Source organism: Ictalurus punctatus, chromosome 14, assembly GCF_001660625.3.
Source record: "Ictalurus punctatus breed USDA103 chromosome 14, Coco_2.0, whole genome shotgun sequence".
Taxonomy (NCBI): domain Eukaryota; kingdom Metazoa; phylum Chordata; class Actinopteri; order Siluriformes; family Ictaluridae; genus Ictalurus; species Ictalurus punctatus.
The window spans coordinates 26,567,337-26,583,288 of NC_030429.2; the positions used below are offsets into that span (position 1 = coordinate 26,567,337).

Below are 15,952 nucleotides of genomic sequence, written 5' to 3' on the forward strand. Positions count from 1 at the left end.
ACATGAATATTCGACCTTTTAAATTTGACCTCCTGGATCTCTCTCAGTTTTTATCGGTGTTTTCATGTACCATTTTCTTCCTGGATATGCACTCTGCTCTCACATCGCTCACACATACTGTGTTGTTTGCCTGCTGTGAGGCTGTATCACGGTTTTATTGTGCTTTTATCAAGAATTTTGTGGGGTTTTAATTTGTTTTACAGTCTCTTACACTCTTACGGTTCCTAGCGTGAAAGTCTAACCCGCTGCGTGGACTCCAGCAGGTCTTTCTTCTCCTACAGGGAACGCCTGCCTGTTTATTTGTTTTATTAAAGTTAGCCGAATGGATTTTGGACTTGGATTGAGTCCCAGAAAAGGAGAATGAACTTTTTGGATCAGGTGAGTTCGATTATCTGGAATTTAGCAGATTGTAGAATCTCAAGAGGTGCTGAGGGATGTGTGATTATGAAAGGTGAACACTTACTCAGTATTACACACTGACCGAAGGAGAAGGTTTAAGCCTCGTTGTGCTCGAATACCATACGAACACGTCATGAAAGATAAGAAGTACTTGGACATATTTTTGCCCGTACTTTATTATGGTACGTATTTCTTATAGGGGGATGGAATTGAATACGCAGTGCATTTGTATTAAAATGATTATTGCATTACAGCTTGTATTGTATGAAGCGCATGTCAGTGTTGTGGATAAAAAATGTCATAAAATAAACATAAGGGAGACCTAGCATCCAGCAAAAGGGAGAAGAAGAAAAAACGGGCACCTAGACACATAGAAGCGGGATTAGGCGGACATTGACAGATTGGAATTACGAGCAATTTAAGAGCAGTAATAGTCAAAAAAGTCAAAAAGAAGTGTACGAGCTGAGGAGTGCTAAAAACACACACACACACACACGCTCGTACAGTCAAGGGCGGGCAAGTAGACACAACATACATACACACACACTCTCTCTTTCTCATACACACACATGAATAACTTTAATAATATCTTATAGTAATAGAGAAACTATAAAAAGACAGAATAGTAGGATATGCAGGACAGTAGAACTGTAATGATATCAAGAAGTTGGAAGTACAGTAAACCGCTTTTCAAGTAGTATAAATATATATAAAATAAGAAATATAGTGCAAATATGAAAATAAATTATAAACTAGAAATACAGGAAAATGTAAACTTACTCATGACTCAAATGGTGAGGGTTCTTGGCTCGCAAGGAAGGCCTTAATTTTAAGAGAACCATGAAGAGAGCCAGTTATAAGGCTGGGTCAAACTGCCCCCCCTTGAGATAACGATAAGACCAAGGTCCCTCCCGGTTGTTTAGTTGTCTTGTCTACGTCATCTTATTTCCCTAGGTAAATGAGAATCCTTATTTCTGACGCCCTAGGTAACTGAAAAATTCTGGTTTCTGATCCTCTGAGTAACTAGAAACTCTGGGTTTTTATGTTCTGGGTTATTAGAAATGCCTGGGTTCTGATTTTATGTGTAAATTAAAACCCCTGGTTTCAATTCTACGTGTAAGTGAAATAGCCCTTTTCTGGAACATAAGAGTAAGGTAAATGAGCTGTTTTTTAACCCTATTGGTAGTGAGATCATAGTCTTCTTGAAACATATGGGTTATCTAGTGTGTAAATACAATATAAATACTGGAGCTTAAGCTCAGGGTATCAGATCACTTCTGAGAATTCTCATCGGTGTGGATCTCGTGTGGTGGAACGGAACAATAAATCTGGACCCTTGCTTCTTCTCACTCACGGCTGGTGTCTTTTTTCTATCTCCAACTGGGCTCAGAGGTAGATGTGAGTATTGGCTTCTAAGTTGAGTTTTAAATGTTTTTGGGTAATAGGCTAAATTCGAGCCAGCATTTGGCGACCCAGATGGGACTGGGCTAAGATCTATATGGAATCTCTGGAATCTCTCCCGTGGCACTTCGCTCTCTAAGCAACAGATAGGCCGTGTAGGAAAAAGGCATTGCAGATGCCTGTTATTTCAAAGCTCTGTTTTAGTGGTCTGTTGCTACGACTGAGAAGCCCCGGGGTGGGAAGAAAGACTAAGTGGGTCTCCAAAAGAACCTTGAGTGAGTGAGAAGAGGTAAGAGAAGTGTAGATTGTAGAAGATTGTACTTATTGTAATTGTATAAGGTTCATAAGACTGTGTAAGGATATGGTATATGTGTTGTGTGAGTGAAAGTCCTGCAATACCGCTGGAGGAAGGGAAAAAAGGTAGAAAAAAGGTAGAAAAAAGAGAAGAGAAATAGAGAAATACTCCAGGGCGGGGATAGAAAGCAGGTGGAAAATGAGGCCTCAGACCCCAGATACCGGCTACTAGACTAGACTAGCAGTCTAGTGGCGGCTGCATTGGTGGGGACCCCTAATACCGCTGGAAAAGGATTAGATAAAAGATAGATAGATTAGATTCCAGGGCTGGATAGAGAGGGGAATAAATCCTGGGCCCAGGTCCGGGTCGTGTAATACAGCATGCCCGGTGTATGAATGGAATATGTACTAACAAATGTGTGTGCTTATAATATATGTGCTTATAATATGAGTGCGGTGTGAGAGCGTGTAAGTTTTGGAGACAGGGGAAATGTATTTATTAGTGCTCTGAATATGAGCTCCATACCTAAAGAGATATGTGTGTTGGATAAGTTGGATAAGATTTAGAGAAAAGAATTCTTTTGGAGAAAGTTGGATTTAATTTGTATGACTGTAAGCTTCATGCATACGGAGCTGGTATGGAGGTGCTTTATACTTTGAAAACTTCATGTAGTAACAAATAAGTGTAATAATGTGGAATACAATGTGTGTATGTGAGCTTGCCGGCGTTGTTGATAGAAAGGAGGGGTGTATGTGTGTGTTCTTGTCTGTTCTTATCTGTGCGTCTGTGTGTGTGGAAGGACAAAAAAAAAAAAAAAAAAAAAAAAAGGGGAAAAAGGTAAGACAATTCGGTGTGTGTGTGTGTTCTTCAGAGTGAGCTTGGTAATGCAGAGCATTGTGAGATATCTTGCGGTCTTCGAATGTTTTGAATCCGGTACATACTTTCGGTGAGTCGGCGAGACTGTGTGTGTGTTATAATTAATTTGGTATCAATAACTGCTGTATGAGTGTGTTAAAAATTTTGGGGAGCATGCACGCCAATGGCACATATTTTAGACATCTCGACTGCCCATTGTGTAAAGAAGAATTACTAGACCTGTAATATATAAAAACATATTCCCAGATTGTGTGATCCAGGGAAAAAGGAAGACTGAAGGTGGAAAAAAAGTGTGCATTTTCAGGCCCCAGAAGTCACTGTTAAGAAATGAGTGAGTCCGACGCTCCAAATGTGGAGGAGAAAGTCCATTTGGACCTTTCATTTATATTCCATTTATATTTATATTTCATTTCATTTATATTTGTAGCATTTTAGTAACTATTGTTATACAACTTGAAGTTAGTTAATTATAAAAAAAAAATTGTGTTCACAATTATGGTAATTAAGTACATAACACTTAAATTCCTTTTAAATAATGTGGAAAAACTAGTTGGAAGTTTATATATAGATTGTGGCTGGTCAGAATCATGCGCGCCGGAGCTCCAAATCATTCTTTTCATTTTAATTTGAATTCCCTGTTTGTGTTTCCCTGTTTGGAAACTGAATGAAAGTGTTTTGAGTTCCATGGTGACGGTTATCTAAACCACCGAGCGCGCGAGAGAGGGAGAGAGCGCGTGCGAGAGATTTGTTTTTCTTCCCCTTTTAGTTATCTAGCGCCCTATATTAAAGTCAAAGTGATTCAATGTATATATATACGTGGATATATTCCTGAAAAAAATTAAATCAATCAGCATGTCTTGATGTTATCAGTCCGGAGAGAACTTTAATAATAGTTTATGTGGTGTGCATTGTGCCACATAGTTTCTTCTGCACAGGCATCTTTTCCTGACTAATGATAAAATTGACATGTGAACCTGTTCGTTTTGAGTGATATTAATAATAAACCCTGAAAAGTAAAACCGACCCGAGGTAGCAGACTCTGGCTGATCACAATGTGGTCCGTATCAGGCTAGGTCACATCCTCCCTGTTGAGATAATGTTGAGCCTAAACATTTGGTTTTAGAGAGCGCTGTACCTTCATGAACTGACTCGCTAACAAGAGCTGGAGTAACCATAACTACTTCATGTATCTGTGATTCCTATACGCGTACGTGTCTATACATTATCTTAAGCAGCGTAAATGCGAATTCTTCTGGCGTGTGGTATTCATGTTGTATAATGCTGAATAATTTCTGCATGTTTTCCCTTTAAATGCTGTGTATATGTCCAGTGATGAGTAATTAGTAAGATCAGATGGCAGTAGTAGTCTGCACATTCTAAACTCTCTGTAAGGTGTTGTACGCCTGTTACAGATGTGATATCTGAGTCCGTAGCATTAGAATAAGGTGATGATTACTTAATGTGGAATTCGGGTTTTGCAGGTAGTACGAGTATCTGGATTGGACAACCTTGCATAATGGTTCCTGTTACCGACATGTTGTGCTGATGTGAGTTTGGGAGTTAGTTTAATTACAGTCCCTTTACAACAGTGTAGTTTGAAGTGTTTTTTTCCTGAACCGTAGATTGGTGAATAGAATAGAGTAGTTATGCAAATATATATGTGTGGGTGTGTATATATATGTGTATGTGTGTGTGTGTATATATATATATACATATGTGCTATACGGTGTGCTATGGATATGTCATACAAAGTATACGAGTTACAATATTTAAATGATACAAAGCAGTGGTCACAAACTCGCGGAAGGGAAGATATACTGCACAACCTGTGAAGTGAATTGAATTGATAAGACGTTATACAGCAGCTGAGAACTGATAAAAACTGAGAGCTGAGAACTGGATGCAGGTGTGTGTGATCTGGGAATTGCAGTCCATGGCAGCCATGTTCGTGGACCGCCGTGCAGGATGGGAAATGTGGTTTGTGACATGAGTAGATGTAACGCAACCTTAATATGGTCAAGTACAGTTTAAATGAAATGGACACATTTATAGGACGAATCTTATGCCTTTCACAATTGGGCGTTCAGCCAAGGTATCAGCTTGGTGGTAAATTGAAACAAAGCTCACAGATGATAAATTTTATTTTAGACTAAGTTAAATACATATTCACATTTAATAAGAGACAAAATGCATGTACATGCATGTCTACCATTTAGACTAAACACTAGTGCTGTACACATAAAACCAAATTCACTAGGTTGTTCTGAATGTAAATTAGTGAGATAAAAGTGGCTAGAGGACTGTAACTACATATCTAGATCCCAACCTCATTTACTCTATTTTAGTTCTATCTTATTGGGATTATCACTCGTTAGCACAGATGGAATATTAATATGTTCGGGTAGTGTGCACCACAAATTTTCAGACTAAAGGAATTTTGTTTTCCTTTCTCAATATCTTTCTGGTAAATGAAAATCAGGAAGGGATAAGAATGTATCTTTGCCAATTTGGTTTGTACTTTTAAAAGTAAACAGACTAGAACTATTTTACAGGTTAACTATACATGAGAGTGGAAAACCCCTTTATGAGAGGTGTTATTCGTGTGATTAGAGCAGTAGAGATTACTTTAGTAAATTTTTTAAATGATTTAATAGACCAACATTATTTAATCTCTGCAGCAATATTTCCTGATCCACTGTGTCGAGAGCCTTTTATAAATCAGCAGACAGGGAAGTGCAGAGGGTACCGTGACATTGTTTTAGGACTTTCAAAACAACGGTTGTGCTGATATGTTTATATGACCTTAGACTTCTTGCAGACTGATAACATGTTCACTGAAAAGGCTTTCTAAAAGGGACATAGGACAGGAGGCTTTATTATTGAACTATAATGATCTAATATAGTTGGATGTCCCTGATTTAATTTAATAAAATAAAATAAATAAAAAAGAAAGCTGATTTCCACATTTCTGGTATAACCCCGTTGTCAAATAAAGATTAAAATGATAAGTTAAAAGAGATGAAATAATATCAACTGCTAAGTTTAGAAATACAGACTCCACACAATCAGGGCCTTGTGATGTGTTTATATCGAATCATTTGAGTGATCTGTAAACATCAGAAGTCTTAATACGTTAAAAACTGAGCTCCTCATCTTGAATTGTTTTTAATGGCTTTCTGCTTTATTAAAATCAGGGTACAGTAAATCACGATAAATATTCACCGTTTTAAGGCCTAGATCTGATGCATAAATTGAACATTTAATGATGGGTTGTGCAGTTGTGTGTTCCCAGTTGTCTGTCTCCAGTTTCCAGTACTATTGTCCTGTAAACAATATCTTCAATCCTCAGAAAAGGATGAAGGAACATGCCCACTTAGTCTAGCATTATTACAGCAAGCTGTGATAACAAATGCGATAAGTTCTGCAACACAACCAACCCACCCAGTAACCATTATCTATAGTATGATGTATATAGAATATATATATATAGATATAGATGTATATATATATATATATATATAAGATGTCCCAATTGTACCCTGTAACTGTAATTCCATTCCACATGATATTATTATTGATCAGCGCTTTTTCCAAGTGACTGCATGTGGGAGCTCAAGGCCGTTACTCCCCTTAACATTCCTAGATCAGTAGTACACCTGGAAGCGTCTCCTTCGGGGGCTGTGGGCTCCCCTGCGGTGTACTCCTCTGTGGTCATAGACTCCCTTGCACGCTCCCAAGGCCGTCAGGACATGATTGGGGTCATCCTCCGCCCCATAAAAGCACAACAAATGTTCCTGGACGTTATCAAGTAGGGTCTGCAGTGGATCACTGATTGCTCACTACAGGAGAACATCCTGAGATCCGGGTGTTCTTTGGACAAGCCTGACATTGAATGGACTTATGCTTTGCACCTGTACTATGGCTGGCAAACTACAACAAAGACTGTGTCTTACATGTGACTGAAAGGGTTGGGCGCTGCTGGGGGGGTCCCGGCTCAGGAGAGTGGGGCGCTTACAGGGCTGTAGTTTGTGTTGAAAACGTTGGATTTGGTGGCACAAGGATTGCCAGGGTGCGTGCCGCGGCTGGAGATGCTCTCTTAGTGCGGATCATTGGGAAAATTGCTCTCTCACACATCGATCTTACGTTCATCACACCAGGTCATTTCTATTTTGAAAGAACAGGATATGGGGATATGGGGTTAATCCATGTACCACCTAAACTGAAATTCCTAAACTTGTTAGTGCGCCTAACACACCAACTGTAATGGTGTAATTCATTCTGTGGAGCCAGTCACTGAGAACACTCACGATTGCCTAGCCGAAATTCATATGTCCTTGAGCTTAAAAGTTTTGGGTCTGAAATTTCACAAACATTATGAACACCCTGATCTGCCCAATTGGCTGAATTGAAGTCTATCACTAAAGAATGCAACCTGGTTAAGGGTAGAATTGTCAAAAAAGATTTTAATAAATTTATAAGTCAAATTTACATTTATAACAATCTTATGAAGCATCGTGTGTGGGGTCATTCTATCTCAAGTGGTCCTATAAATGTAAAGTTGGTTGCTCAACTGTTTTGAATTTTTTTATTTTGAGTGATTACCTCAAAAAAAAGAATTTAAATTTTATTTTACTTGGTTTAACTACGACAGCCGTCTTTGTGTCGTGGCGCACAACAAATTTTGGTTATACAGCTGTTTAGGGAAACCTCAATGTCTCGGCTCAGGCTGGTCCTAGCTCCATGGAACAAAAACTGATCTGTAGAGCACAATACAAGATGCAGCGCCCTCCAGTAATATTGGCACCCTTGGAAAATATGAGCAAAGAACGCTGTGAACATTTGATATTTTGTTTAAAAAATTCATAAAAATACTCTACTCTCGTGGATATCAAACAATTGCAAGCAAGACACAGGTTTATCAAAAAAAAATCTTTGTTAAATATAGGTGTGCAACAATTATTGGCACCCTTTTAGTCAATACTTTGTGCTACCTCCCTTTGCCAAGATAACAGCTCTGTGTCTTCTCCTATAACGCTGATGAGGTTGGAGAATACATGGCGAGGGATCTGAGAGCGTTCCTCCGTACAGAATCTCTCCAGATCCTTCACATTTCAGGTCCACGCTGGTGGACTCTCCTCTTCAGTTCATGCCACAGGTTTTCTATGGGGTTCAGGTCAGGGGACTGGGTTTAAAGATTTAAACATGGTGCTGCAGAGTGAGACAGTGAGAGTCAAAAAGAGAGTTTGAAAGACAGTGAGAGACAGTGAGAGACAGTGAGAAACCTTTTTTTTTTTTTTTACATATTTGGACAAGCAAACATTTGATCCTCTTTGAAACAGTGCTCATTAATGATTGTGTCACACCCATCAAATCCAGTAATTTTCACAATTAAAGTGCACGCCTACATTTATCACATTCATCTTCACATCCATATAATTACGATCAGGTGTTGAAGATCAGGTTCCAGCTATTCGAACCTGCTTAAGCAGTGCAGGTGGAACTGGTCTTGTTTAAACTCGTCTCATATCTAGTGTCTGGTGTTCCCTTTGCTATTGAGGTGTGTGGTGACCTCATGCCAAGATCTAAAGAGTTCTCCGTGATTGCTTCTCTTTAGCCCACTGTAACCTTGTTTTCTTCTCTTTGGGTGTTGCTGCTGGTTTTCGTTTGGCTTTTCTATATATAAATCCCATTTCTTACAGTTCTGTCACAAACATTGACTCCTGTTTCCTCCCATTTGCTCTTCATTTCTTTTCTTGTGCATTTTCTATTTTTAAGCACATCGCTTGAAATCAAGTTTTCTTGATTCTTTGAGTTCTTTATATGTTTTCCTTTTAGAACCTTCTATACTTGCACCAAAATTTAGACACAGCTGACGGGGAACAACCAACACCTTTTTCCACAGTCGGTGTTGCATGTCCTTTTTAGTTTTATAACCCTTCTCATTGTTTCAGCTGACGCCTCTCCTTTCAAAACAGTCCACGGTTAAGGTCTGTAAGCGCTCTTATAACTGCAGACTAATTTGCATTTTTACATTCGTGCTGGTATTTGTTTTAGAAATGCAAATTACAAGGTAATTCCATCATTCTTTTCTTCAGCATTGAGTGATTCCATGTTGTTTTTCCTCTACTTGACCTGAAAAAAATGTGATATGAATTAAAATAATTTAATTTATCCTGTTTGAGGTATGTTTCTCAAAGCCACATTGTTCAGCTATTATACAAAAATTGTTTTGTATCATATCTGTGATTTGTTTATTTGCTACAGAGTAAAACATCTGAAGGAACGTCCTCTAAGTGCCATCATTTTTGCCAGGGGTTGTACAATCAGAAAGAGATTGCATAAGTTTGAGCTGCATGGGAGGCGTGCCATGAAAAAGCCTTTGCAAGACCACAGTTTGGGAGTGAGCATATAGGAAAAGACCAGACCTTTTGGAATAATGTGCTCTGGACAGATGAATCAGAGATAGAGTAGTTTGGTCACAGTAACAGCAGACATGTTTGGCGCTGACCAAAGACAGATTTTCAGGAGAAGCACCTCATACCAACTGTGAAGCACGGTGGAGGTAATGTTATGGTTTGGGGTTGCTTCACTGCCTCAGGGACTGGACAGCTTGCATCCATTGATTCAACTATGAATTCTGCATCATATCAAAGAGTGCTTGAAGATAATGTGAGGCCGTCTGTGTGAATCTTTTTTGGATCTTTTAACAGGATAATGATCCTAAGCACACGAGCAAATCCACCAAGGAACGGCTCAAAGAGAAGAACTCGAGGGTTATGGAATGGCCGAGTCAAAGCCTGGATTTGAATCCCATTGAAATTTTGTGGGAAGATTTGAAACAGGCAGAACATGCAAGAAAACCCTCAAACATCTTGCAGCTGAAAGAATATTGCATTGAAGAGTGGTCAGTTACGCAAAACACAGACAAGAAGTTATTTCTGCTAAAGGGGGCAATACTAGGTCCTGAGGCCGAGCGTGTACTTCCTTTTTGCACAGAAGATTATCACATCTATTGAGATTTCTGTTGAATAAATGAATGAAAGAGCTTTTTCCTTGTGGCTTTGTTCAAGTATAAACTTCATTAATAGGCACTGTTTCAAAGATGATCAAATGTTTGCTTGTCCAAGTATGTCAAAAAAAGCCAACAGTTTCCATGGAGTGCACTTATCTTTTTCACACGACTGTAGATGGATTAACAGATAGATGGATGGCCAGGCAGACAGATGCATAGATCAACAGAAGATAGATGGACAGCCAGACAGATGTTTGGACGGATAGACAGATGAATAGATAAACAGACAGATGGATGGACAGATAAACAGATACCTTCTCTCCACTAACCGGCACCGTTCCTCCCTCTAAACGCTCCGAGTACCTTTGTTGTTTAACATTATTGACGTGCTGAATTAGTCAAACTATATTGTGTGTAAATCCTGACAGGTGAAGGTAAAAACATACACACAGACCTCTAATTACCTGATTACTAGCTCAGAACCTCAGACGCTGAGTAATGCCTGCTCCAGATTAAGCTGAATGCTTTGAGATATTTTTTCACCTTGCAGACCAACTAACGTTGTCACGTATAGAAAGTCTCTCAATCAATTAACTCACAGCAGATCCTCGGGTGAACGTCCATCTCATTACTCCTCAGTGTGACCTGTTCCAATACACGTTTCTTCAGACAAAGGCTTTAAGTTAACATTCCACTGACTAACGTTATACACAGCATTAACAAACCATGCTGGAAATGTTATTAATGCGCGTGTTCATTACTGTGTTTCAGATCGTGAACACCACGTGACGTTTAAGTTGACACTGACAGTGTATAAGTGCTGTTATAGGAAAACAAACAAAAGTAGCGTGTTGTGTGAAGTGTTTTATTCCTCTTATACAATAGTTATTTATTAAAGAACGATGTCTCGTACTTTTTTTGTTACATTCATCGTTTGTGAAACAGCTTACACTATAGCAGCAATAAACAATTGTTCCCTCACCAGCTTCTTTTTATTCTCTCTCTTGAGGGTAGTAAGACACACACACACACACACACACACACACACACATTAAAAAAATATGCTTGTTATCGAGAAACCGCAAAGAATGTACACTTGTTCGTCCTGAAGATGTGGGAAAACTTAAAGTTACAGCTTCACCTCTGACTGTTACAAAGTGCTGACACTGGAGACTCCTTCCGTAGACCTTACATACACATCATATAGAAATGATAATGTGTTAGAACGAGCGCGTTAATTATTTATAAAAACCTGTGACTTGCGGCTGCGCTACTATCAGAGCTGCTGTTACAGAAAATGAATCGACCTTCTGACCAATCACAATCCAGTGTCCAGCAGCGTTGTGCGACATGACAAGCTGTGGCTTTTTGTGCCTGTTTAGAGCTGTTGTAAAGTGAGTGAGGACCTGAACATTAAATGTAACTCTAAACGGACAAAAAGTATGATTGTATCATTCTTCAATAAATTAAATTTTGTAATTGTTTGTAAATTGTTGTGGTATAAGAGGAATAAAACACTCCAGGACGTCCTGTTATATAAATCACGGCACCTCATCAGTGATTATAATAGTAAAACAAATAAATGCACTTTTTTTTTTTATTAAATGTTATCCAGTGAATATGAGCAAATCGATGTAATATTTCTTATCATGAGGTGATCAGAAATAAAATATTATCTATTATTACGAGGTTTTTCAGCCTGTTTTTAGTCGTTTTCACCACATTTCAAACTTTAAATATTCTTCTACTGGCAGAAATTTGTATTTTAAAAAATGAAAAAAAGATTAGGGGAAAAAAATCAGAACAAGAATACATGAAGACGGAAATGTTATGTAGTTTTTGAAGGTCCGGAAATGGGTTTAATGATCTTATATTTGGTTTACTGTAATCTTATTACACATTTGAGACTATTGTGAGGGAAACTTTAACCGTTTAAGAGACTTTAAGAAGTAAGCTGCAACGAAATGACTTTTTAATCTAGAACGAAGCCATCTGAGAAGCGTAATAGGAAACGAAATAGAAATATGCTAACCCTGCTCAAAATGAAGTACCATATACTGTACAGTAGATATACACTCCATGGAAATTGTTGGCTTTTTTTTACATATTTGGACAAGCAGACATTTGATCCTCTTTGAAACAGTGCTCATTAATGATTGTGTCACACCCATCAAATTACACAAAATTGACATTATATAGTAATTTTCACAATTAAAGTGCACGCCTACATTTATCACATTCATCTTCACATCCATATAATTACGATCAGGTGTTGAAGATCAGGTTCCAGCTATTCGAACCTGCTTAAGCAGTGCAGGTGGAACTGGTCCTTTTTAAACTCGTCTCATATCTAGTGTCTGGTGTTCCCTTTGCTATTGAGGTGTGTGGTGACCTCATGCCAAGATCTAAAGAGTTCTCCGTGATTGCTTCTCTTTAGCCCACTGTAACCTTGTTTTCTTCTCTTTGGGTGTTGCTGCTGGTTTTCGTTTGGCTTTTCTATATATAAATCCCATTTCTTACAGTTCTGTCACAAACATTGACTCCTGTTTCCTCCCATTTGCTCTTCATTTCTTTTCTTGTGCATTTTCTATTTTTAAGCAAATCGCTTGAAATCAAGTTTTCTTGATTCTTTGACTTCTTTATATGTTTTCCTTTTAGAACCTTCTATACTTGCACCAAAATTTAGACACAGCTGATGGGGAACAACCAACACCTTTTTCCACAGTCGGTGTTGCACGTCCTTTTTAGTTTTATAACCCTTCTCATTGTTTCAGCTGACGCCTCTCCTTTCAAAACAGTCCACGGTTAAGGTCTGTAAGCGCTCTTATAACTGCAGACTAATTTGCATGTTTACATTCGTGCTGGTATTTGTTTTAGAAATGCAAATTACAAGGTAATTCCATCATTCTTTTCTTCAGCATTGAGTGATTCCATGTTGTTTTTCCTCTACTTGACCTGAAAAAAATGTGATATGAATTAAAATAATTTAATTTATCCTGTTTGAGGTATGTTTCTCAAAGCCACATTGTTCAGCTATTATACAAAAATTGTTTTGTATCATATCTGTGATTTGTTTATTTGCTACAGAGTAAAACATCTGAAGGAACGTCCTCTAAGTGCCATAATTTTTGCCAGGGGTTGTACAATCAGAAAGAGATTGCATAAGTTTGAGCTGCATGGGAGGCGTGCCATGAAAAAGCCTTTGCAAGACCACAGTTTGGGAGTGAGCATATAGGAAAAGACCAGGCCTTTTGGAATAATGTGCTCTGGACAGATGAATCAGAGATAGAGTAGTTTGGTCACAGTAACAGCAGACATGTTTGGCGCTGACCAAAGACAGATTTTCAGGAGAAGCACCTCATACCAACTGTGAAGCACGGTGGAGGTAATGTTATGGTTTGAGGTTGCTTCACTGCCTCAGGGACTGGACAGCTTGCATCCATTGATTCAACTATGAATTCTGCATCATATCAAAGAGTGCTTGAAGATAATCTGAGGCCGTCTGTCTGAATAAGTGCTGTTATAGGAAAATAAACAAAAGTAGCGTGTTGTGTGAAGTGTTTTATTCCTCTTATACAATAGTTATTTATTAAAGAACGATGTCTCGTACTTTTTTGTTACATTCATCGTTTGTGAAACAGCTTACACTATAGCAGCAATAAACAATTGTTCCCTCACCAGCTTCTTTTTATTCTCTCTCTTGAGGGTAATAAGACACACACACACACACACACACACACACACACACACACACACACACATTAAAAAAATATGCTTGTATCGCGAAGCGTTGTGCGACATGACAAGCTGTGTCTTTTTGTGCCTGTTTAGAGCTGTTGTAAAGTAAGTGAGGACCTGAACATTAAATGTAACTCTAAACGGACAAAAAGTATGATTGTATCATTCTTCAATTAATAAAATTTTGTAATTGTTTGTAAATTGTTGTGGTATAAGAGGAATAAAACACTCCAGGACGTCCTGTTATATAAATCACGGCACCTCATCAGTGATTATGATAGTAAAACAAATAAATGCACTTTTTTTTAAATTAAATGTTATCCAGTGAATATGAGCAAATCGATGTAATATTTCTTATCATGAGGTGATCAGAAATAAAATATTATTTATTATTACGAGGTTTTTCAGCCTGTTTTTAGTCGTTTTCACCACATTTCAAACTTTAAATATTCTTCTACTGGCAGAAATTTGTATTTTAAAAAATGAAAAAAAGATTAGGGGAAAAAAATCAGAACAAGAATACATGAAGACGGAAATGTTATGTAGTTTTTGAAGGTCTGGAAATGGGTTTAATGATCTTATATTTGGTTTACTGTAATCTTATTACACATTTGAGACTATTGTGAGGGAAACTTTAACCGTTTAAGAGACTTTAAGAAGTAAGCTGCAACGAAATGACTTTTTAATCTAGAACGAAGCCATCTGAGAAGCGTAATAGGAAACGAAATTGAAATATGCTAACCCTGCTCAAAATGAAGTACCATATACTGTACAGTAGATATACACTCACTGAGCACTTTATTGGGAACATCTGTACACCTACTCAGTGGTGTGGCAGCAGCTTCAGGTAAATGTTCACATCAACCATCGGAACGGGGGAAATGTGATCTCGGGGAATTTAGCCGTGACATGACTGTTGGTGCCAGACTGGCTGGTTAGAGTATTTCTATACCTGATGATCTCCTGGGATTTTCTCACACACGAGTCTGTAGAGTTTACTCAGAATGGTGAAGTGAAGAGAAAACATCCAGTTTTGGGGACAGAAACACCTTGTTGATGAGAGAGATCAACGGAGAATGGCCAGACTGGTTCGAGGTGACAGAAAGACTACAGTAGCACAGATAATCACTCTGTACAATGGGGGTGAGAAGATAAGCATCTCAGAACAGCAGGAGACCACGTCGGGGTCCTCTTCTGGCAGCCGAGAACAGAAAGCTGGAGCTGCAGTGATCACAGGATCACCAAAACCGGACAGCTGAAGATGGGAAAAGTGTAGGCTGGTCTGATGAATCTCGGTTTCTGCTGAGGGTCAGAATTTGGTGCCAACAGAATATGAATCCATGGACTCAACCTGCCTTGTGTCAACAGTCCAGGCTGGCGGAGGTGGTGTAATGGTGTGGGGAATGTTTTCATGGCACACGTTGGGCCCATTAGTACCAATCAATTATTGTTTGAATGCCACAGCCTATTTGGATAGTTATTTGCATGTGCATGCTTTCATGGCCACAGTTTACCATCTTCTAATGGCTACTACCAGCCTGATACTGCAGCATGTCACGAAGCAACAGGTTTCATGAACATGGCAACGAGTTCAGTGTTCTTGAGTGGCCTTCCCAGTCACCGGATCAGAATCCAGGAGAACATCTTTGGGTTGTTGTAGAACGGGCGAGAACGTAGAAAGCGATCGTGTCAACATGGAGCCGAATCTCAAAGGAATGTTTCCAACATCTTGTGGAATCCACGCCACGAAGCATTGAGTCCCTTTCTGCTATCAATACAGGGTTCATCAGTGAGTGTATTATTAAAGCTGTTAACAGGAGGATTATACTGACTGGTTAGATCCGTCACGTGACTCTGGATCGCGTGTAGTGGACAGGACATGGTGTGTATACAGTATACTGCGCTGCTCAGGTATGCACCTGTGGATGGTGCGGGGGTCTGTTGTGGGGGCGGGGGGTGGGCGTAGTCAGTGGGGGGAAGGGGGCGTGTCCCCGGTCTCCATGTGGTTTCTGTGCTGCTGTGTGAGACAGCAGAGGAGCGACTCTTAAACGCGCTGTGAGATTTAACACCGCAGCTCCGATCTGTCTAAACCAGCAGGAGCACATCACACACCGGGAGAGCGCGCGCGCGGATATGTGTGTGTGTGAGGTGCTGTTTTAATACCGCGCGTGATACCGGACTGGATCTGCGTCTCTCTCCCGGAGTGTGCTGTAAGTGAACGCGTTTTATTT

At 39.1% G+C, this 15,952-nt stretch overlaps 1 protein-coding gene across 4 annotated transcripts in view; it reads left to right on the forward strand.

Annotated features, from left to right (window-relative positions):
- Positions 1 to 360: 360 nt before the first annotated feature.
- Positions 361 to 15,952, forward strand: part of LOC108274832 (CMP-N-acetylneuraminate-beta-galactosamide-alpha-2,3-sialyltransferase 1) — a 60,051-nt gene continuing 44,459 nt past the window's right edge. Inside the window, exons 1-2 of one of the 4 annotated variants that reach the window (XM_047160067.2) lie at positions 2,938 to 3,041; positions 3,218 to 3,302. The gene's annotated coding sequence lies outside the window, so the exon portion shown is untranslated. Of the gene's footprint in view, positions 379 to 2,937; positions 3,042 to 3,217; positions 3,303 to 15,710; positions 15,932 to 15,952 lie in introns of those variants that run through there. The other 3 variants (XM_053685825.1, XM_017485253.3, XM_053685824.1) reach the window with 3 other exon arrangements.